The 24,853-nt window shown below is 35.4% G+C and overlaps 1 protein-coding gene across 2 annotated transcripts in view; it reads right to left on the bottom strand.

Moving 5' to 3' along the window:
- The window catches only part of TBC1D5 (TBC1 domain family member 5), a 309,786-nt gene that overhangs the window by 101,748 nt on the left and 183,185 nt on the right, over positions 1 to 24,853 (bottom strand). The gene's annotated exons all lie outside the window — the stretch shown is intronic.

Genomic DNA, 24,853 nt, shown 5'->3' with positions numbered 1-24,853 from the left:
TTCTTTTACTGACAAAGTGCTCCTTTGGAGGCTGATTGGTGAAATGTATATTTATTTTAGAGACATTAAAAATAGATAAACAAAATAACATAAAATCAACCAAGAGATAACAGTTCTATGGCATGCTACCAATTCTTGCAACCTCATTTTTCAAAATCTGTAAGTCACCTCTCTCCTATCCCTCAGCAAAAACTACCTTACCACTTGTGTCCTGCACCAATAAACCCCTACTCCACAGGTATCAAATACTTTTCAGATGCACTAGCTGATACGTCATTAAACTCAGAGAAACAATCCTAACTCAAACTTGGGTTTTCAATTTGTTGGGTCTACTTCAGAAATGAAAAAAGGTTTGTGAGATTGAAAGCCTGCATACTTTTTCAACTGTAATAGCTGTTCTAATAAAAGATCTTACTACTACCTACATACCTTATCTTGCTATGTCATTAGCCGATCACATCTACAACAACATTGTCACTAAGAACTGTATAATTATTGGTATGAGTTAATGAAGCATATATCTTCAGATAAGTATTTCTTGTATTTGGTCAGCAATCCTAACTAGGAGAGGAAGAAATTTCAGGAGAGAGTCATTTTTGACCTGGTGTCTCATACAACTTCCTGAAATAGTGATGGCAAATCATTTTAGTGTCTAATTTCAAATTTATTTTAAAAATAGCTTATTATGGTTGCAGCCAGACTGCTGCTCTACTGGTGCCAAACTTCCACTGGAACTACTGATTTGCCATCACTACCTTAAAACTACACATCTTGCTATACAAAAGGGAGAGGTCAAATCTTTAAAGTGATTTGATAACCTCTCTCTAGACTGGTTTAAATTTACACAAGGCAAAATAGTTCATTTTTTTTGAGGTTGCTCCTTCAATAACCTTTTGTCAACAAATCCCCTTTAATTTAACATTGCTAATGAGTGTTAACTCTCAATGGCATTGAACCAATTCCTGTCAGTAGTGCGATTTCACAGATATATGCAATAATATTGCCTATGGGAAACTCAGATTTACCAAGACAGCAGATAAACTCCTAATTGCAAGAATATAGGAGGTGGGTGGTAATAATCCTGCACCCTGGACAACTGAAAACTTGAGTGAAAGAAGGTGTCAACAATATATTTCTATTACTATTAGTAATTTGGTACTTATTAATGATGATGCAACTGAGACTGATTTCACTGCAAACATGAAATATGCTTCCAGCAACTGAGACCGGTGGAAGCATTTTAACTGGGAAGGCACCACTCAAATGAGCTTCAATCTGCACTACAAATTGGGCAGAGCTGTGATTTGGAGTACAGAATCAATGACCCAGTGGCTTGAACTGAAATAGACACTAACTTTGTGGAGCTTAATGACTTTTCTATCGTATAGTTATGCATATAACACTGTGTTTCAGTACAGTGCCAAACTGTTCCATTATAGTTCATTCAAGGCAAAGAAAGATGCTCCATAGCTGAAATTTGAACTTACACAGTTAAAAATCAGTAAATACATAAACCTAATTCTCATCACATTGTGAAATCGCTAGTTTTGCCCACACATCTCCTTTAGTTCTGATTTTTATCAAAATATGCATAATTTTAATATTAGTTTCTATTAAAATATGCATCAAAGACACATGCAATTAGCATATTGTATTAACTTCTGCATTTTTTACTCTTTATTGAATCTTCTACATTGCATTAACTGTATTTTGCATTTTATTTGTTTCCTTTTTGCTACAGTAAAAATGATTTGTTTTTTACTAATGTTATTTTAAATGGTTTCAATTGGACCAATTCACTTATCATTGGGGTGAAGAACTGAGGAGGGGTCAGCACACACCTCTGCTGCTGAAGTCAATTTTCTGCTAGACTGAGTCAAGAGAGCAACATTGCATCTGTTTGTATTGTTCTATATCAGTAAATGAAACTTTTTTTTTTTTTTAAACAAAGGCTTGGTATTTGCAAAAGCTGCAAGACTGTGGAGACCATAATCTAAAATCATGAGCGCCACAATTTTTATGACGACAATCTTCTATTCCTGGTGTTCAGGCAGTGGTTTTTGGGTGGATTTCCCTGCATGCGTTCCGATGAGACATTTACAATCTCCTTTATGCAAATTACCCCAGCAGCTGTTTAAGAGCTGTGGTTGTCAGCACAGGCAAGGAGAATGTGATTTGGTATGTCACAAATGGGGCAGGGCTTTATTAGGCTCTGCTAGAAAGTTTTAGCAGATGCCTTAGTATAGATTCAGCATGATCTTTTAACTCCATTATATCTTTATGGCTTATGGAAAAAGACAACACAAAAAGCTCCCTATACGGCGGGTATTCTCCAAAATAATCACTTTATGCAATGCCCATTTTTGAACTATCTGTAAATAATAAATGTAATATTAACTTTTAAAGTGGAAAAAATGCAGTTTTCCCCCCCAAAATCACATGCAGCTGAAGGAGTTTTCCTGGGGAAAAACCAGCAAAACCACATTTAAGACTAAGAGAAAATTTTATGAAAATTTTACTCTTCTGATGAAGAGTAAAATCAAACTGTTTTGCAACTCTAAAAGAATGATTCATCATTAAGCAAATGCTACAGTTTACAGGTATACATACTAAGGTATGTCTTTGATCAGACTGCCAATTGAAAATGATACATCCAGGTCAACTGGACATCCCTGATCATAAGACAGATGAAAAGATCCACAGAGGATTCTTCCAGGAATATGGAGCTGGAAGAGAGCTCCAACTCTTTTGTCTACTTCTCTAAGATTGTGGTTTACTGTGTTATAGGGTTACTTTTAATACTTCATTAAGATTCATCTAGTACTGATGTTTTTTGTTCTTACTCCTGTCACCACACAGTTCCAGAACCTCACTCCTACAGTATTTAGAAGGCTTGTGATAAGCAATATATAAATTTACTTATGGCCACTTTATCTCATTTTGTTTTTGTCAATATTGTCTGTTAACTCATTCACTTTCTTACCTCATAGTCCCTGATGCATTTCTAGAAACCAATCATATCCTCTCACCTTTTGTTTGACTTGGCTATATAGGTTAAACTCTCTTAAGCTCCTCTTGTAAAATGATGATGATCAGAGGAATGGGGAAGCTAGGAGCCTAGCAGCCATACGTTAGCAGTTTGGACTCCTCTTTCTTGAACAGAGTTAACCAGAAATATATATGGTATTTCAGATGACGTCTCACTAGTGGCTGGTACAACGGCATCAACAATTTCCTGTCTCTCCTGAAAATCCTCGTAGCCTGACAGCATTTGCCTTTTTCACAGCTCTTCAACTTGGTGGCTCCTAGATAATCAATGATTCACTGTCATCCTGTTACCAACTTTTCAGCCTATGCTAGTCTAACATAGGGAGGGAAAAACACTTCTTTTCTTCCACTGTACCAATGTGTTTTACCAGTTGTGCTTCATCTGACTATGTAGACAGACATCACTATTACTGGCGCCTAGTGACAATATATAACATAAAATACTATTTAGCCAGAAATCTATTTTTGAGTTCTTAAATCCTTACAAAAATTATTGAGTACACTCCAGACTTAGTTTTTAAAATGTCAGTAAGTTACAAATTCTAAATCCTTTAAAAGCAGTAATGTGACTAGTCCTTATTTGAGTCTTTTCAAGGACAGATACTTGAAAGAATTTGAGTTTTATATAAATACTGAAATAAAATACTTTTAGAATATAAATGTACTATATTTTATCATTTATTTGATACAGAAAATATGACTTGTTTGTTACTCATTGAATACTAATTACAGCTTTCCCTTAAAGTTCCAGAATAATTTGGGTTAAGAACAAAAATGAGAAAAGAGAGTCCAAAGGAGAAGATTTGGAGTAAAGGACGAGTGGAAACAGCAGTTTGTAACAGAACTTGAATTGTAACCTTAATTATGTTATTTGCTGTGACAAAAATTGTAACATGTATAGTGGGCATCATTAAAAATCTTTCCAATTGCCATTTGCAAATTAATGTTACAACAGTAAGCTATATCCTGAGGGAACTAGGCAAAAGAGAAAATTTCATAACAGAACAATTTTAAGGGAAGCTTCCTTACAGTAAGTATATTATTCTTAATATTTCTGTGTTGTCTAAGAGGATGCTACATTCTTTCAAGATTAAAGGTCTATGCCCTGAAAATATTGTCCCCAAAAGATAACTGAAAAGAAAAAAAGAAAACAACTCAAATCTAGTTTTGTTGTGTGCACAATAGGCTTCAAAACACTACGACTGAAATGAGCAAAAAGCAACAAACTAGAGCTCCATCTTTTCATCTGAGAGTATTTTCAGAATAATATTATTGGATTAGCTCAGAACTGGATGTGGATACAAAAGATCTATTAAAGCATCTCTATAACATACAACTTAAATATTTTATTTTCCCCAGGGACATCTTTCTCTCTTCTTGTACACCAACCTCTTCAATTATTTCATCCGAACCCAAAGAAATGCTGCCTTCCTACTTACAGCAAACTCTTGAATAGTTTTGGCTAATTTGATATAGAGGTCTGTCTATTACCACTTTAGAATCTGTCTTTTAATTAAGACTATTAAAATTAAGACTGTCTACAATTTTCTGGGCTTACTTTTCTTTACTCATAATACTTTTTGTTCAACATCTGTCTGAACCCGGCTTGTCAGCCTTGTAAAAGCGGCTAAGTATAAAGAACCACCACAATTCCATCTTGAAATGATCAATATACCTTAAAACTATATCTTAACTTTGAAACTCTTTGTATGGCTTTCCCAAATCACAGTTTTCTAGACTCCCAGATGTAGTTGCTTTCCCTTATGCAACACATCTCTACCTTGAAAGAATGGAAGTGGCTATGCTCTCATCTAAGCATTTATTTTAACCTGCCAGCAAAAATCAGGTTTTCTTCAAGCCTAATCCAGCAAAAGTAGTCCCTCTCCATTCACACTGATATTCCCTCTTCACTCTCCTCTCTTATTATCTACCTAGCACCAGCTATCATGTTCCTCACGTTCCTTGCCTCTTTAGTAAGAGACATCTCCTCTGCAGCTTCTGCTATTTGGAATATTCTCTCCCTCTTTGAGATCTAATAATTCAGCTTTATCTAGATGCCACGTTCTGGCTTATCCTCTTCTCCCTCTTCTTTGTATCCTTTTTTTTTTTAAATACTGATTTACTGGCAATTTTAAAAACAGCTTGGGAACATATTTGCCAGAAAGACATTACACAACTGTAGTCATATTCAAACTTTTGTTAAAATGATGAGTGAGAAAGAGCTCATAGGGCCTGAAAAGGAAGGATAATAGAGTAACCCTGCTCTTCACAGTAAAAGGTTTGGTAGACAGCCTTCCTTAGGCCCTTCAGTTATTGTAACACTTTGCCTCTCTGCCTCTGACAAGCTGTGGCAGACAGAGCACTAAGAGCTCTGGGGACTATCGTGAGCTCTGTTCACAAGTGTGGTGATGAGGAGCTTCTGTCAGTCTGACTGTGTTGGCTCCATCTTCTTAAATACCAGCAGTGGTATTTGGAGGGCAATTGCCATTGTAGTGAGTTTGATGAAAAGGTGTCTACAACTGACAAGGCCAAAAAGGACGGGAAGAGAACAGCAGAAAGGAACTATTCCCAAATGAGAACTAGTATTTTGTCGTTCCTAACATTCATGATTTTTCAGTTATAGACTGCTGATCCTTGGCGTTTCTCAGGTTCTCTTCCGAGGTTCTTTTTGGCTTTATAAGTTAATCACATCAGAAGTCATTTTAACTCACATGCCTTTAGGAGTAATTATACATTTAAATGATTAAACAAATCAGGAAGAAAACATATCTACTGCATAATGAAAGCAGTTAACACTGAAATCCTTTTTTATATTAGTATCACAAGTCGTTTGTAAATAACATGCTCATTTTAGATATGTAAGGAGTTCTGCCATGCCCTGCAAAATAAATTATATTTTATTGGTGCCCGGGTGTTTCATAACTTCTATTTATTTGCTGCAAGAGTGGAGAATTAAGATAGAGTAGTTTATTTCACCAAAAGACTGACAAATGGCTCATTAGACACTTACGGAGCTGAAGCTAATTGTACGATTTTTTGTTGTATTAATTGTCACTGCCTGCTTAACTGGCTAACATTGGTCATCAGTACAGAGCTTTTTCCTTTCAATCTCCAAAACAGGAAAAAAAAAAATTTAAATAAACAGAACAATATTTATTTCCTAATATAAACAAAAATACTATTTGGATTGGAGGAGCATGAGGGAGGAGTAACACAGGATTAATGTGCTGGCTCTTCCCCACTGGGGCCACCAATAACAATCAATCCCAAACAGCAGTCACCTCACATCATCTAACAGCTTGAATCACAGATATTCAAAGATTCTCATCCCTTTTTTTGTTCAGATTATCATTTACATTGCACATTTTTTTTTATTTCGTCGGAGACATAAGGTCAGAATTGATTGAATATGTACTACCTGTGTATAATGATTTCCAGTTTTTTACAATCATGTGCTAATGCTGCACAGTAATGGCCTATGGATGAAGAGACAGATGTACTACCAGTCATTCGCTACACATTTGCATTAACAAATCATCATTTAATTGAAGCCCATCCAACAAGTTTATGCTACTTAAATAAAGTTCCTTTCAATAAAAGATGCCACAATGACACATGGTTGTTAACTGCAAGGTAAATAAAAAATAGTATTTATTTTCTTGTCACTAGTTTAGGTAAGTATTAAAGCATTCATTTATTAATTTGTAATTTGCTCAGAAATAAACCACCTGACATCTAACATAGCAATCTAAGCTCGTACTACTATGAGATGAGATAATTCACTTTTAGAAATAATCGTTTTGTAACACCACAATTTCATGCTTTACAGATTTTTATTTCCCCCCAAAATATATAATAGAAGATAGCTTATATAAAGGCTATACATAAGTTGTGTGTTAATACTTTTAGGCAGCTCTAATAATACAAACCTCCAACCCTGCTGTTATCGACATGGGCTACAATTTTTTTTATGTCTCATTGTTGACTACAAACATTGKCACCACACTTAGAAATCTAGTTGCCTCCCTCTACAATTTAGATATTACTGCTTTCTTTTTAATACTGTCTAGGGAACAATTCAGGTAGGTTGTGATGCCCCTACATGTTTCAGATATAGAAATGCACTATCCATTCATTTCTTCTTTCAGAACGTGTTGCAAAGTATTAAAATCTGAGAAGAAAGCACGTCACAAAATGAGGAACCTATAAAACCAATTTTCTCTTCTTCTAGAGATGGTTTAACAGTACTTCCAGCATATTCATTTCATGGTACTTTTTCATATCCCCAAAGGAGAAGAAAGATATTTTGGTACTATCTGTTAAACTGACAAACAATACTTTGAAGCTAACATGCAGGGAGAAGGAGATATATTTTTAATTGTGTTTTTGGCTTAAATCTACATTTTCTAGAAACCACGATCTTTTAGAATGAAAGTACTACATACATGAAAGATAATATTACTAGTAATAGTTGACACCTTTTACTATGCTGGTATTGGCTTACATCTGAAGATAACATTACAATCTCTTATTTACCTAAATACAAATATTATATTTCCATTTTCCTAGCTGCACAATGAAAATGAAATATTTATTCCCCCCCCCCAAATATTCCTATACTAAGAAAACTAGAAAACACATTCTGAGGGTGGGATAAGGCAGTGTTTTTATAAACAGAAAAAAAAAGACTTTAAAGGTGAACAAATACCTTTTTCTTCCCCACAGGACAGTGCGGGGTGATGAGAGGAGAGAAGGGAGTCTCCAAGTTCACCTTTTGTGTTGTTATTGATGATTGAAAACACAGAAAAGATTTCATCATGTCAAGATTCAAACTACACTGTGGAATTTAGAAATATGTCTTAAAGCATACTGCAGCATTTAAGAAGAGATAAAAACTAAGATTTATTTTCTTACACAAGAAGCAGTGTGTAAAAGCTACACAAAGAAAAATGCAATACAATACAAAATAAACACACGTACAAAAACCCTACTGTGATTTGTCTGCATGTTCTCCATGCTTTTTTATATGCTAACTCAGAACAGTAATTACAGATCTCACAAGTTGACTTCTGTTTTTCAGAACTATGAGTCGTACGTAAAACATGCCTTTTCATCGAAACAATTACCATTAATCAAAACAGTGAAAGCTAATACCACTCAAGTCCAACCTACTGCTGTGCCCAGCAATATATCAAACTGTCTGTTGTCAAACACACTAAACAAACTTAAACAGACTGTTTTCACTACAAATAAGAGAAAACATGCTTGCTAAGTATTTTTTAGTCAAATTGCAATCTCAGTAATCCATTCTGTCACTGGAATCTAATTTGAAGTAGTCAATCACAGTCTCAGACAGATCTGTGTTTGACGACAGAGGAGGTAACTTGCTGGGACTAACAAATGAGTACCTACAATTGACTAGTCTAACCCCAAATTTGTTTAAGGATTTATATCCATGTATTTTGGTGTAAACCCAGTTTGTTCCTTTTGTCTATTTACTTCTTTCAGCTGTGAGACTGAGAATTTAAAAGAAAAAAAGAAAATGAAAACTATGGAGTACTTTTACCGTTACTGTCCTAGGAATACTTCCATGTCTAACAAGCTTAATAGTACTGTATTTTTTCCGCGTTCATAACTCTGTTTAAACTATTACTTGCATTTTTCAAAATCTTTGTTATGAAGAGGCTGTAATGTTAGAATTTGTTCATATATTAATAAAAACATATCTCCAAAAAGTCAAATTCATATTACACACATACTCCATCTACTATGCCATATTATATATAGTCAATGAAAAAAGATACACTTCTTATTGCACCTCCCCTTCCCCATCTAAGCCCTAACTGTTTTCTTAATAAAGAAATATGGCATTTGGTATCTGACAGACAAAACTATTTACCAGTGAAGTCAGTCTTTTTAGCAATCGGTAATCAATGTAGAAACTGAAGTTTTATACAAAAGGAGAGATACAGCAGAACAGGAATATTGGAGTTTAACAAACAGATCAGGCCTTTATTACTAGCAAGCTCCATTATGGATTTGTGAGCTTTGTACGCCAAGCTCCCCCAAGTGTAATTAAATTTTTATTTATAATGTGTTTGTGACTGTTAACTTCATGTTGCCTCTGCTTGTTCCCCCCACCCCGATGAGAAATAGTATTCCACATTTACTGCTGCAGAGAGCAGCACTTTATTCAGTTGCTGAATTCATCTCTAGCCTTATAAGAGAAGTACAAATAAACATATTGTGTATTATTCATACACAAACACCGTGCATTTAAGCATAGATATATACACATACACCCCTGCATACAGACGCTCTAAACCAAAACTGAGGACAAAAGAAGTTACGTTAGTTAAAATCGAACACATGTGAGCAAGCACCACGTTTCCTACCAAGAACACTATTTATCACATATTTATATTGCAGAGAGACAGGAAAGCTTCAGTAAGACAGGGAGATGCAGCACTGCAGAGTACATTTTATGCTGCAAGCAATGTCTGAGATTGGTGTAAATGTACCGGGAAAAGGTTCTAAACTAACTCCCACAAAGCCAGCAGCTCTTCTTTTTTTCCCCGTTCATTTACGAAGAAGACTTCATGAAAAAGCTCTCTGACTCCAAGAATATAATTTTTATTTTTGTATTAACTCTATTCTCTCCTTCATTCAGGTATTACCCTCTGGTACCAATACTTAAAAAAAAAAAAAAAAAAAGCTTAATATAAGTAACCACAGGAGGATCTCTTCTCCCCTTGAAAAACTGCAAATAAAGATGTCAGCTATTGAGTATATTTGTGGCGTCTCCAGCAGCTGCTGTTAAATACCAGCTGGTCTAGCTGATTAAAATTACCTCCGAGTTGGTATTATAAAGATGCCTGGGCAGCGTTGCTGTATTAATGGATTATTGAGTGAGCGATGAAAACCTTGGCCAGCTGATGCGTTTTATTACAGATAGGCTTTATGATGTGTAATCACTGTAATTTTTATAACTGGAGGAAACATGGAAAAAAGAAGAACCTTCTTTCCCCCCTTACACACTCCAAAATCAGTTAAACCAGATTCTTTTTTTTTTTGCCAATCTGTTACTTAGGAGTTAGCTAAACAAATCGTTTCCTTTTTAATAATATCTGCATATGTAAGACACTATCCACACCTACAAATACACAAAGAATGAAGAACTCTATTTTTGAGGCTACTCTATGTTGGAGACCACACTGTATTTAGGTATTTTACATACACACATCTATGTTTAGGTATATGTGTTTACTTTGCACAAACACGTATTTATTTCACACTTGGACTAACAGGTATTCCAAATGGCTGTGGCCATGTGGCAGAAACCCTCTTGCATTATTTAATGACTGAACTACACTGAAAACAGAGGGAGAGAAACTCTCTGAACTTCCCACCCCTTACTAACTACGTCTTTATGATGTTGTCTTGTTTTCCTTCTGGTTTGCTCCCAAACTTACTGTGGTAATTATGCAAATTATGTAACTGTTACTAGTTTTGAAACTTAAAAAAAAAAAATCACTGGCAACTGGAAGATTCAGATACACCCGTGAAATACTTCATTATAGATGACTTCTCTTGTGAAGTGATTCAGCAGCCAAAGAGCAAGCGCAGCCAAAGGTACCTCTGCCCCAAAGCTACTTATTGAAAGTGTCTCAAGAAAAAATACTGCAATTATTTCAGGTATGGACACACAACAAAAGCAAAGTAATGGTATTTGAGACTCAGTGGGTTAGCAACTGCCAAAATGTAAAAACAAAGCAAGCAAAATAGAAAAAAAATCTTGATTTTTCTTTAGAAGCAACCTTAACTTTAAGCTCCTAATCTCTCTAAGAACAGTCCTCAGCTCAGGAAGGAAATGTGGCACTGTTCTTATTTCTCCAGACTTGATAATTAACAGTAACTCCTCCACAAAGTTTAGAGAATAATTCTCTATTATGTTCAAAAACTGATACAAGTTATAAGATTTTATGTGACCCTACGAAATACTGCTGGATATTATTCCAGTCCATAAAGTAGCAAAGTTCTCCCAAAAATTCAACTCTGTATACATAACATACATTTACCTGCAGACATGCTGTAAAGAATTTTTTACTCAGGCTGCTGAAGTTTATGGAACATACTGCAAGTAGATCATTTAAAACATTTGTTGTTACAGGAAAAAGGTGCTCCAAGTCCAACACTGGATGGATCAAAAGATAATTTAGATCAAAGATGCATCAAAAATAGATCAAAGATAATTTAATCAACAAGACTTTTAAAGGCAAGGATTTTACAGTGGACAAACCTTTCTGATTTAAGGGTCTTAGAAATAATTTTTAAAATATTTTTTTAGATCATTTATTCATAGCATTTTCAGTCCATTCAGGAGTAAAATCATCTAAAGACTCTCCTTCATAYTGGGAGAACCAAAACTATCTTACAGTACAAATCTGTTTCTATTACATATTTAGATTTTGAGGTGTTGGATTTATAAATCTTTGTTGGATCACCTGGCTGCTCTGAAATATTTCTGTACTGCTGTGACCAGCAGCTGAAATAATGCTAGTTGTCTGTAAAAGAGAGGAGAAAAGTACATTTCAAGTAGGGCTGTGGTGGCTAATCAGGGGCCTTTTCATTCTTCCTAACTTTGCCATTTCCTTCCTGAAAACATTTGAGCATGGGTAAGTAAAATGGACCAAACCATTAAGACAGGTCATGAGAGAGTGTCCAAGGTGAAACTACACCAAGCAGTACAGCAGGACGATTCCCTGCAGTATGCAATAATAGTCGTAATAGTCCTAAATATCTAAACTTACAGCCGTGCCAAGTACAGAAGGCACCAGCCACAGTCCGTTGCTCACAGGAGCATCGCCATCAGGCACCTATTATATTACCATTTTACGTGTGCAGCCCAAGTCCATCTTGGAGTCAAAAAGCTCTTTTGGGAGGGAGTTGCATTTTTGTATTTGTTCCAAAAACCTAGCATGTTTTTTCGCAGTGCTAAATAAACAAAAATAATAATGTTTGTGGTTTGGTAAAACCCCCAAAGTTCCCATTTTCTCCCCTCCCGTAAACTGTTATGCTGGAATCACATGTGGACCAGTGGATACTACTGGCATTTTCACTGGCAAGTACATATGTACCATGTCATGAAACAGCCATAGCCTTCTCTAAATAGATATTCCTTGCATATGTAGGATAGATATGGTAGGGAGCAATCCTGGTGACATCTATCCCTCTTTTTGGAGTCAAGCAAGGGACTGCATTTTGCAGCCATGAGTAAAAAACAACCATTTTTTTTTAGTGGCTGGGTAGTGACAAACCCTCCGTGTCCCAACTACCTGTTCGTCACTGTTTTTATAGAAAATCAAATACAGTATTTTAAAAATATTTATCTGTTAGTAACAATTTACAAATCAAACACAGTGGCAAACTGGCAATGCTGCCATTTGTTTCTTCTGGTGTGCGCAGGACCGTTTGGGTGCCTGCACAGTGGGGAAGCAGTGTCACTCGCAGAGCTGGCAGCAGGACCCTGGCCCCATGGGCAGTGTTTCAGGCGGTGGCTGCAGAGGCACAAGGGCCTACCTCCAAATGTGCTTTGTAAAAAGGTACAGGGAAAACGAGAACTCTTTCTCAGCACCTGTATGAGAAGGTCTGCAATCCTCAGAAAACCACCAGGTCTTGCAGGAGTGGGAAGTCTGACCATATTTTAAAGTCAATGCTCTGCGTTGATTTGAAATTGAGCGGTTATAAAGGTGCCTACTAAAAATTACTCCTGGATTTTGCAACTGCCTTAATTATAGAAGATATTTGTGCCAGAGAGATTTGAAAAATGAAGGTATTTTTCAAAAGAGATTTCTTACCAATTTTCTGCCAAGCACTCCTAACTCACTCACTGTACCAGATTACCTTTGCATTTCTTTCAACTTGGCTCCACTAACAGCCCTTAAAGGTTCACCTTTGCTCAGAGCCAGCTTTTTGGAAATTGCAGTTTTAGGTTTAAGCCTCAGAATTTTTTTGTGTTTGGGGTTAGAAGAAAAGAAAACAAACTCCTTTCATTTCAATAAAAGTAAATTTGAATTATATGAATGAGCTGAACTTTGTAGTGGGTTATTTTTACAAAAGCTTACAGCCAGGCTGTAAGTGACAGCTACAAGGGCTTTCACAACATTTTCCTGTTTTCACTGGTATGCAGGCTTCATTTTTTCTAAACTGCTTAACTCAGGCAGGATAATTTTCAATCATTTACTGAACTTTTATCTTATCCTTATACTTGAACAAAAATAGTAAGATATAAGTAATAAACCTGTTTAGAATTCCTGACAGCTGTGAACATTTTTGTGCCTATCTCTCTGCTCAGACATATTTAATGTAGAGAGYAGAGAAGTATCTACCTATGAATGGGCCAAGCAATACTGAAGAATAGTATATAGTACCTACTTGGAAACATGTCTTATTGAAGGTGAACACTTATTTATAGTTGAGATATAGTGCAAAGATGAAATACTTCAAGCTTCCCCCAAAAGGACTACTTTTTGTAAGGTTTAAATCTGTATCACATCTGTGGATTTACAAGATAGCCAACTGGTAGCACTGAAGTGGTAAATTATTTTATTCAAGAAGGAAAAATTAAAGGAATTCAGTTCTCTAAATGCTAAAATTATTCCATTATACTAAACAAATATCTTTGTATTTGTAGTAAATACATATATATTGATATGCTCTGAATTAATGGTCAATTTAACATGCATGCTAAATTTTACGCAAAACAAGATTCTTAATTCACTTGGGTTAATAAACATAAAATTCTGATAATTACAGATACAATAATGTCATATGAGCACTTTAAACATATGCTGTGGGAATTAAATCCTGGCTATTCCTGCCCACTGAGGACCAGTTTTTAATCTTCGATGCATGATATGTAGTAATGGATTTTACGAGTTGACTTTTTTAAATTTGATGATCAGGTTAATGAAATTTATAATGATATTTTTCACACCAAGTTCAAAATAGTAGTTAACTCCTTGGCAGAGGAATTCAGATTGGACATGTAATGGATGTACCAGCAACTGCTGGTGTGAAAGGATTAATCATCATTTTAGACTTTTATTAAATTAGATAAAATGGGATAGGCATGAATCAGAATATATAACAATTAATCATTGGGCTTTATTGAGTCTTTTAAAAATCTTATTTGCTCCTGAGCTGATAACTAATCTAGGCCATTCTGTACCAGTTTGACAAACTCTCCAGATAATGATTGTGACTAGAACATTAATAATATCATCATTTAACAACAAAATATTCACTGTCTGTGAAAATGGTTCTCTGAAGATTTGTGGATGCTAAAGGATATAACCCTTCTTGGTTACCCTGAAACCTTGTAGTTGAGCCATTGAAGCCACATTTCTTTGCTACTAAAGTCTTTTGCTTTTATATATTTGCTTGTTTTTGAAATTTAGGTAATGGGTAAACTAATGTGCACAGGTGACCAAAGTTTCCTGTATATCCAACTAGTATTTAATGTAAATTGTTACAGCAATACACACTGGAATTTCTAGAAAATAAAAATTACTAAACTTTTGAAGTTTATTTATTGATTACTGAGAACCACCCCAGTTAAATTACCATAAACCTCAACATCACAACAACTACTAATCCAGCTAATAGGAATTAAGGGACATGGAAGATACATAATAGGCATCTGGGGGATATGGAATTTATCCCATGAGTGTAGTAAAGAGCTCATAATTTAAGAGTGCCAAAACCCAAGTGCATCATGAAGGTCTTTCCTCACAAGTGACATTAACTGCATATCCCACAGATGCTTATTATGTATTCTATTTATACCTCCAAAAGAAAAATATTCATTTAAAGTTTAAAGGTTTAGCACTGCTTAAACACAATGCAACACAGCTGTCTCGTGATGTCACAGGGAATATCAAAGGCTGCAGCAGAGTCATAAGGTAAAAAATACTTCAGACACAGAAGATAAATCAGGGTATGTGTTTCATTGGGAAAGTCCCAGAGCTCACATGTACAGTAAAGCAGGATGTATAACTAAACACTAACTCAGGTTGCATGTGGGTTTATATCACTATACAGATTCTTCTGATTACAGTTATTGAAATAAGAAAATGGAAAACGGAATCTATTACAATTTTTTTAAACATTTTTTCAATATATGTAGCATGTTAAACCATGGAATTGCTAAGATCAAAGATGCCATTACCTTTTCTACAGTTCAGTCTACACGAATTTAAATGTGACGTTATCATTAATGTTTCTAGATACTAAATATATCGGAATGTTGCAAAGTTTTTCTGGGAATTGTTTCTTTTTTTCTATTGTCTGATTACCACTTTGTGAATTCTGTGATAGATAATTAAGACAACTAGGAAAATTCTTGGATCCAAGTTGTTCCACGTATTTATGCTTGACTGTATTTGCATTATTAAAAAAAAAATAACACCCTCCAAAGTGGGTATTGCAAATTTTGCACGTCATTCCCACATGTACTTGTTAGGAGAAATGGAATAAACCAGAAGGCCCAAGCTTAAAATCTAACACCTCACACAGTGTTTATTGACGTGAGTTGTAAACAACTAAGGATTGTGGTTAGATGTTGTTTGGAATTTTGACTTAAGCACTGTAAAAACATTTAATAACATATAACCTATTACACAGTCATTCTGCTGCTACATTACACATGTGGGTATGTGCTAAGCTTTATCTTAAGTATGAAAATATTGTTAGCAAACTTCTCAACCTTTGATAATAAAAAATTGGTAACATCATTGGTAGGAGATACAGCAGACAGAAGCAGGGAGGATTTCATTATATTATAGTACACTAAAATGAGCACTTAAAGGGTAGAAAATAAGAAAAGAAATCACTTTTCTCTCTCTCTTTTTTTAATACTCAGAGCAAAATAAAATATCTTGCTTGTCTGGCATTGAAAGACCACTGTACTGGACACTTTTTCAGATTTCAAAACCAAAAAATTTTCTATAAGGCTAATTAGAGAAAGCATGCTAAAATGGTCCTAATTTCCAATAGGTGATGAAAAGCAAAGAAAAGCAGAAAAATAAAACTTACTGATGCCAATATAAAGGCCTATGAAAAGAGATGCTCTCCAGAGCACTTTTCAAACAGATGCTGGTAATCTCCTGATGTTACATTGGGTTATGCTGCTTTGCTTCTCTGAAATTTGGGTGTAATTAGTTTGCTGTTGTCAATACATTCAATACTGAGTAGCAAAGTTCTGGGTGCACCCACTGTCTTCTTTCCTTATAAACAGTGCTATCTGGAAATTCAAGGAAGTCATCAACAGCAGTCAATATCAAGCTGCAAAGGATATCTTAGAGTATTTTCAGATGAAGAATACAGTAGAGGAGTACCCTTGACTTTCTGTAAAAATTCAAATATGACTCATTCATTGATTTCAAAACATTTATTTGAAAACCAGGTCCTACTTTTCCTAGTCACCTTGGTTAATTAAGTTGGTAATACAAAACTGATACTCTGTTTTTTCAGTGTTTCACTATGCAATTCTATTTTGTAGGGTTGTGTGAAGATTTTCATTTCTGGCCAAAATTTGTGGGGCCTTAATGCCCCAACCCTTTAGGGCTTCATGTTACCACTTATAGTAATAGGGCTGATGAAACACTGTAATTATTTTTATAATATCTGGCAAAATAATTCCATTTTTAGAAATGTTTATCAAACATCATCCTTCATTATCTACCTAGGTTAGTTTTGTGTATTCATATAATATTCACAAGTTATATAAAGTGGCCCAAGCTAATTAACAGCACTACTGTAGAGCAAGCTATTCCTGTGACCTGTTAATGGATTTTATTCTTCAAATATGGATTTATTTCTTTAATTTTCACATGATCCTTTTAAAAACTCTTGCTTGAAAACACATCAGAATCAGAAAAGGTACTCAAGGCACGCACCTTTTAGGAACCAGAATTTTTTTTGCTGAAGCTTCTGCAGCTCTAGTAGATGTCAGAAAGGGGTTCACAAACTCATGGAGAACTATTGCACAGCTCACCCATTTTAAAAGTTAGGACACTCAGTGATATCATTTTCAGGGAAGGACCTTTTTCTATTGCATTTACTTCCAGCAGTGAGATGTATTTATCCAACTCAAGACCTCCCAGTAAAACAACCATGCCAGAGATGGCTCACGATATTTAATTGGAATTATACAGGCTATCTGCTGAATTCTCTCCATTTTCTTCAAATCCCTCACTTCAGTCTGTAACATTTAGTTTGATTGAAAGGAGAAAGCATAGGAGGGGAAATCAGTATCTCAAGTGGAATGGAGGGGAAACAAGAGGCAGACAGACTTGACTAGCTGGCAGACTTACTTTTGTGGGGAGAAAAAGCAAAAGTGAAGCCTTCTTCTTAATACTGGCACTGTAACCTTTTTCAGATTAACTGCATTCCACTGGGCAAGCAAAAGCTTCTGGAGAAAATGCAGATTGCATATATTCTTACAAAAATTACTGTTTCACTAAGTTTTGACAAAATTTTCATTAGGAATGAATCTTGGCTTGAGGATATAGTTTTCTGTGAAAACCAAGGACTGAGAGGAAAATGACCCAGAAGAGCTGGATTGTTAAGATGCCCTCCAGGGCTGGGGGAAACTTAGACTGAAGACTATACTCTCCCTGAAGTTGATACCCCGCATCTTAAGGCAGTTCAGTAACCACTGGGTTTTTCTCTGATGCAACTGCCAGTCATTCTTCTCCCCATTCTTCCACGAAAATCCAAAATGGCCTCGTTTGTTTTGAAATGGAAAAACAAAAATATTCAAAAACCTGACTTTTTAAATGGAATCTAATTCCTGTGCTACAAACAGGCCTATGTTGTGCATTTACATATTTCATGCTCAGTTGTTTGACGATTTCAAACAAAATTCCTCTTATCTGCACCACCCATTTGGTCCCAATTGTGTTTAAAGAACACAGTACAATTCTTAAATTAATGAGTATCTGAATTACGTTTGTGGTATTCTTGCTGAGGCTCTTTGTATTCTGCTGGAAGCTCATTTCTACGAGTTTTGGCACTATGCAAAAGAAAATAAAGATTCTCATGGCGACTTTTTGTTTCCATTAGTCTTTGGATATCATGACTCTTGGATACCAATTTTTATCTTAAAGACTGATAGCAGGATGATCTTTCCCTGCTGCGCAGTGCAGATGGTTCTGTTCATGACTTTCTGGACAGCTCTAAAGGCATGCCTTCACAGGAAGATAAAGGGTGTGCTAATAACATGTGTTCGCATGCCCATACTATCTTGATTCAGATAGACTGGTAAGAATAAGCAGTGAAGATGAAGCACAGGTTAACTAAACCATGAATTATCCACAGACCTGCATTTTATGGTAAGTGCCCTGGTGACTTAGCAAATGTGTTAGTGACCATGCTAGTCCATGCTCCTGTATTTTCCCTACTGACATCATCTTAGCGTGGACATGGTCACATTTTCATTTTTTAGGCGTATGCTGAGGTAATTGTTTCCTGCAACAGATACTTAACCTACATTGTATTGCTCTTTCTGTACTCATTTTCACACGAGTTTTCTAGACTAAGTTTTATGTCCTTGAAAGAAACAAAATGATGTGTTAAATCAGACAGTACTGGTTAACCTGAGCAGCTGAAGTGATTAACTATGAAGAAAACAAAGGAGAAGTATTTGAAACACGACACCTTAAATTCCTTGCTACAGCAGAACTCCTCCGTTCGGTGTTCAGCTTTTATAGCTATTGACTACAAAAACAAGACATAAAGACAACCTTTCAAACACTTGTATATATTCCTACTAAATGCATCATACCTGTCAGAAGATATTTATTCTATTCAAATCCACTGGTCTCTAAGCCTACTTATGTTTAATGAGACTTTTTTTTTTTTAAGGCTGCGTGACATAAGTCAAAACAGAAGCTGTCTTGCTTGCTTCTTTCCCAGATATAGATAATGCCACATACTTCATATGGGAAGCACATCACCTGCATCTGCCTTCCACCCTCACAGCCAGCCGGTACTATGCATTATCAGCTCAGCACATAATTATGTGGCAGAAGAGTAAAACTCAGATGAGCACTTTCAATACCTCAACCAATCCTTCATTCTGTTTATAGACGGGGCTTTCACATCATATACAAGTTCAAATCTTAAGTCTAAAATACTATTTGTGAGAGTAGGAAAAACGAGAATAAAAGTAAAAGTTTATCATATTATAATTTTCAACCTAGTACACAACAAGAATGGAGAAGGTAAGTGACACAAGATCAAAAATAACTTTTTTCAATCAAAAAACCAGAACACCTTTTGGAGAACCTCAAAGAAGAACAACAGATATCTATTGTATAAGAAAACAAAAGGTGGGTAGCCTTATTTTGAAATAGAAGAAAAGCAGCTTTAGAGTCAAATAATGCTTGCTTGTTGCCTGAAAATAAGGTACCTACCATGATGTTTCAGGAATTGTCCACATTTATTTGCACAAAGCAAACCCTTCAAGTTAGTAAATTATTACAATACAACTGGTAGGTCAACAACAAGTGAGGCAATCCCCCTCTCCATCAAAATACAATTCAGTTTCCTAAATGAGCTTTGGATTGTCTTTTCTTCTTACTGTCACTTTACTTTGAACTTACAGCTTTTTTCTTACAACTACTTATTTCACTATACAAGATAGAATTGGTAGTAAGTCTTCAGATGCCTGAGTCATCCCCCAAAACTTTATCTAAAATCCCAGTGGAATATATCTCTTCTTAATTTGTGGGCCCAACAGTGGATTATAACTTTTATTAGAAAAGTCTGTGCATCTGGCATTAAATCCTTAAAAAGCATTTTACTGACAGACAGGCTAGGGTTTACAGAGCATTAAAATCTATTTTACAAAAATAATCTGCTTTATATGTAATTATTTATGTCAAACAGAAAATAATTACTGGAAATCAACAGCAGTATCAGTTACTAAGTTCAGCATTAATTTGGTCCTGAACATTTAAATGAGGATTCTTACTTTGTTCTGCAAGACTTTGTACTTACTTAGTCTTAGCTCTTGCTAGATTCTGAAATACTCATTTATTTTAATAGCAAGAGCAGATTTTGGTGGTTTCCCTACTAAGTGCACAATAGCTCTAAGTTGCTTTCATTGTAATTGCTGTCCAGTTAATTGATGACACTGGATTAAAAACTACATAGGAACTGCAATTAGTTTGGACCATGCCATATATTATTTCTCTTTCTTTTTGTCAAGTGTGAGAGTCCAAAATAAACCCAGGCATCCTGGCTGATCTGGAAAGTTTTCCTTAGCAAGACTGATCTCTGTGGTTATTTTTTCTGGAGATCATAAAGATTACTCCTCATTGGATTGACTTGTGGAAGGTTTTTCTGGATACAAGAATATGACTTATGTTCCTGCATTTGTAAAATCCTTTAACTTCTACCTCCAGAGAGCGATATGGTTAGGGAAAAGAATATTGCCCGGTACCATAGCAGCAAGGGAGAGAAACTGAAACAGGTGGATGCCCTACAGCAGTGCTCATAGCAAAGCAACTAATAACAATAGTAATAGTGGAGCAGCACATCTGCTGTTGACTTTCCTGTAACGTAACCTTCCCAATGCTAGCTTCCAATCCACACGTGTGACTAGTTAACTAGGCAGTTACCCTCCGATGTGGTTTGCATCCTTCACTCCAAATATTTTTCTTTGCTATGTGAAATAGGTTTCTTCCTGAAGCGTAATTGTGGTACCAGCCTAAAGGGCTGACTGAACTTCAAACTGCGGTACACAGTCCATCTAGCTGACTGATCATTATGAAATACAACGACAGAGGGAGGCAACGCCATCGGCACCAAATGTCCTGAAGAAGGCCTTTCTTGTACTGAGATTAAGCTATCAGGAAATATTTACACTCACTTCTGCACGCGCTTTATGTCTGGGAGATATGTGCTTGGAAAGTTTTCTTAACCAATATAATATCAGCATCTAATCTGCCATCAGTACTGTGATGCAGGAGGTAGTGAGTTTATGACAACAGCTAATTTTTGTTCTTAGGGCTTTTTACGCTTATGTCTGGTCATTATCTTTGTGTGTATTATTTCTATACAGCCATATTATATATATTTACATGATCTGGCTGTACTTATTGCATGCAGTTCTATGAGGCTGTCATGTGATGCAATATGAATATAATCCACTTTGTGCATAATTCACTCAGTACATAAAATAAAATAGTTATAAAAATACTATGTGGGACTCTTCCAATTTATTCATCCTTTAAATGAAATGTAAAAGAAAGTCCTCCACTACAAACTACTGTAAGTGGGAGAAAATGTCCTAAGATTTGGATATATGAAGCCTTTCTTCAAACCTTGTCCCTTCCCAAGCTGAGAACACAATCTGCTTAATTTCTCACTGCAAACACTGGCCACAGCAGAAACTGCAGAATGATGTTGCAATAATTATTTTGTACTTTAACATGAATTAGATGTAAGGGTCAAAGAAATTAACACTAGAATACCATTTAATCCAAGACATTAATCATTGTTAACTCATCTAATTTTACAATTAAACTGAATATTCCATCTGTCAACCTTTCGTAGTATCTAATCTTTTTGTTCAATTTTAGCATTTTTTGTTTTTATTTAGTGAAAAATTTATTATCAGGAGGCATGTCACTGAATTGTTAATGCAAACAATTCCATTTTATTTTTAAACTATTCTTGTACTTTACAAAGTTGAAAATTAGATATGATTGGATAATTATTATGATTTGGTTAGACTACACACAATTCACAGTGCTACCAGGAATGTTAAACAATGTTATTCTACAACACATTATCTCAAGGTCTAAAAACAAAAGAGAGACATGGCAAATAAAAGACTTAAGAATGATAAGACACAAAGCCTTTTCTCTCTGTGCTGCTGGTTCCATTTTGCCGACACTAATAGTGGTTAACTCTCACAAGGACATGCAATGGCTGACTACCAGCGAGCAAATTTGTGGTCTCACAGAATTTCCAGTTAGAGAAACCCCTGTGCTAAGGCTACAGTACGTAACACCAACCCGCATCATCACAGAACAAAAGTATTGCATAGCCAGGATACTAATATACCTTACTACACCAAGCAGTGTTCTCTCTCTGATCAGAAATAGATAGCCAGGAAATGTGATCTCTGTTACTGACATCATCCATTGGACGATAAAGAAATTTAGTCCCCTGAGCTAAAACATATCACAAAACAGATATTAAGAGAAAAGAAGAATTCTTTTAAATAGGTAGCACTTCCCAGGGTGCAGTAGAACACAAGGGCACAGCTAATGACAGCATGGTTTACAGACGACTAACTGATGAAGAAAACCCCTTTTTTAATAAATACTATCATAAACATACTTTTCCACAAAAATGGCATACAGCCTTTGCACCAGTGTACATCAAGCAAAATTAATGAATCATACCACAAGCACAGAAATGCCTGTTAAAATTGTTCTTCTAAGCAAGTAACCATAATTTTAAGAAGCATATAACCACATATTATTTCAAAGGACAGTTTCTGAACATGAAATTATACAGACTATTATATAGACTGGGGTACCTGACATCTCAGCAGAACAAATCTCCCTACTATTGTAAAAATAAAAAGACTATTTGCAAACATTAAAGACTGAAATCAACTCTATGAAAATACAGAGGGTATAAAGGAGTTGTTTTTATTACCTTCTGTGGCAAGGTATAAACATGCAAGGCATAAAATACTATATTTTTAAATATATAAACTGTATACCTTGTTCAGGCCAGAGGAGACTCTACCACTGAATACAAGCTTTTCATATTGATATCCTTTTCCTCTAACTCCATAATCTCTTTTGAGCAAAGTTCCCAGTCTTCCTTCTACCATATGTATATTATTTAGAGTGATATGAAGGATCAGAAATGAATATTGTTGGCAAACCCAAAAAACTTCAGCAAAAAAAACCTTCAACAAGAAGCTCACATGAATCCTGCACTTAGGTTATATTTAGCAATTATTAATAACCCATTATGCTTAAGAAATGCTGTTTCTAGTGCAAGAAATGTTAAATACAGGAAAAGATCCAGCATCTGAGGCTGTCACCTGGTTCACTACTGGAAATTAGTATTCTGAAGAGTTCAGACAGCTTTAAAGGTGAGAATAATACAACACAGTCATGTTCCTTTCTCTTACTTTTTCTCCTGTCCTCTGTATTAAATCAGAAATCAGAAAAAGATATGACCTCACAGGCAACCTACTCCCCTCCTTTGCCAATGCAGACTTTTCTCTATGACACTATCTATTTCTGAGAGCTTTTCAAAGCCTACCTTTAATATATTCTGATGGTTTTTTCTTTGTTAATTTTGATATATTATTTTACAGTCTAACAGCTCCCTGTTAGTAAGGTTTTCCTGATAGTCAGCCTGAAGCTCTCTCTCATAATTCATTCCGTTAACTGTAAATTTCTTTATTCAGATTCAGTTCTTCTATTTATGCCATACCAGACTGCACTGTTCTTCTGTTGTTAAAATGTCATGTTTTGAGCTAAAGTCTATTTTTTTCTTTCAATTATTTCCCTTACTGAAAGGCAAAATACACTTATACTGATGTGAATACCTACAGTACAAATTACTTTTGCCCCAAAATATCTGTTTGCAAATTTCGGAGGTTTATCTTTATTTTCTGCATGTTTTCATAAGCCTTCATAAAACAGAAACACTGTCTTTTTGTTTTCCTTGGTATTTATAGCGCCTACCAATTTATTACCACCCATGAAGTTTATTAGTGACATTTGCCTTCTCTTCCAGACTAGTGAAGATATTAAAAAAAATAGACAACCCTACATTATGCAAAAAATACTCTAACAGGATAATCTGTCCTCTTTGTACTTTTAATACCTTATGTTTACTCTGTCTATTCTTCCTCTCCCTGTAGCCCATTCATATCAAAACTATTTAAATAAGTTGTGTGGAATTACCTTAGAAACTTTTCTAAACTTACCTGAAATCCAAATGTAAATACAAAATTACTGAATGGTGATTTTTTTTAAAAGCAGCCAAGTTTGTCTTCCAAAGATATGTTATTTGCAAGTCTGATACCACTACTCACTCTTAGTTCAACTCGTCGCTTGAGGGTGTACTATTTCTCAGTATTTTTTCATTTTATTATGATATCAAATTAGGCTTTATTTTTAAGTGTTGCAATTGAGCCCTGACATTCACAGAGTCTCCTTTTCCCTTTCTTTCTATATTTTCTACTGAGCTGTCAAATGTAATTCACAATTACATTTGGAAATTCACAACTACAAATAAAACATTTTTTCTTTTAATTTAAGATAAAGTGTACCTTAAGTTTAAATCATGGCAAAAAGTTAGAAAACTCTAGAATTTTTATGAAAACTCACATTTTTCTGTCACTGTAACCATACATATGGCTTGCTAACTCTTTAAGGAACGATCAAAGTGAACTGAATATCAGAATTCTAAGTTATGAAGGCAAAACTCTTTCTCAAAACCACAGTCAATTCATAATCACACATGGTAAATCCAAGTTGCAGACTTGGCTCTCTATTGACTGAGCTTGAGTCATGAATGGTTTGGATACAGTGTTATGCAAACATAGGGGGACAGGCCTCATCCAAAGTTGCCCCTGACCTAATAAGCTCTCCTAGAAGAGGGGAGCATGTCACCAAGCCAGCTGAACGGACCTGAGCCAGATTAATGGAACAAGGACTACCTGAGCTGACTCCATGCAGAGTCACTTTCACGTCTC

The sequence above is a fragment of the Apteryx rowi genome, unplaced genomic scaffold (genome assembly GCF_003343035.1).
Source record: "Apteryx rowi isolate R43461 unplaced genomic scaffold, aptRow1 scaffold_277, whole genome shotgun sequence".
In the NCBI taxonomy this organism is placed as follows: domain Eukaryota; kingdom Metazoa; phylum Chordata; class Aves; order Apterygiformes; family Apterygidae; genus Apteryx; species Apteryx rowi.
The sequence above is the reverse complement of the archived record's forward strand: the minus strand, read 5'-3'. Positions and strand labels throughout refer to the sequence as shown.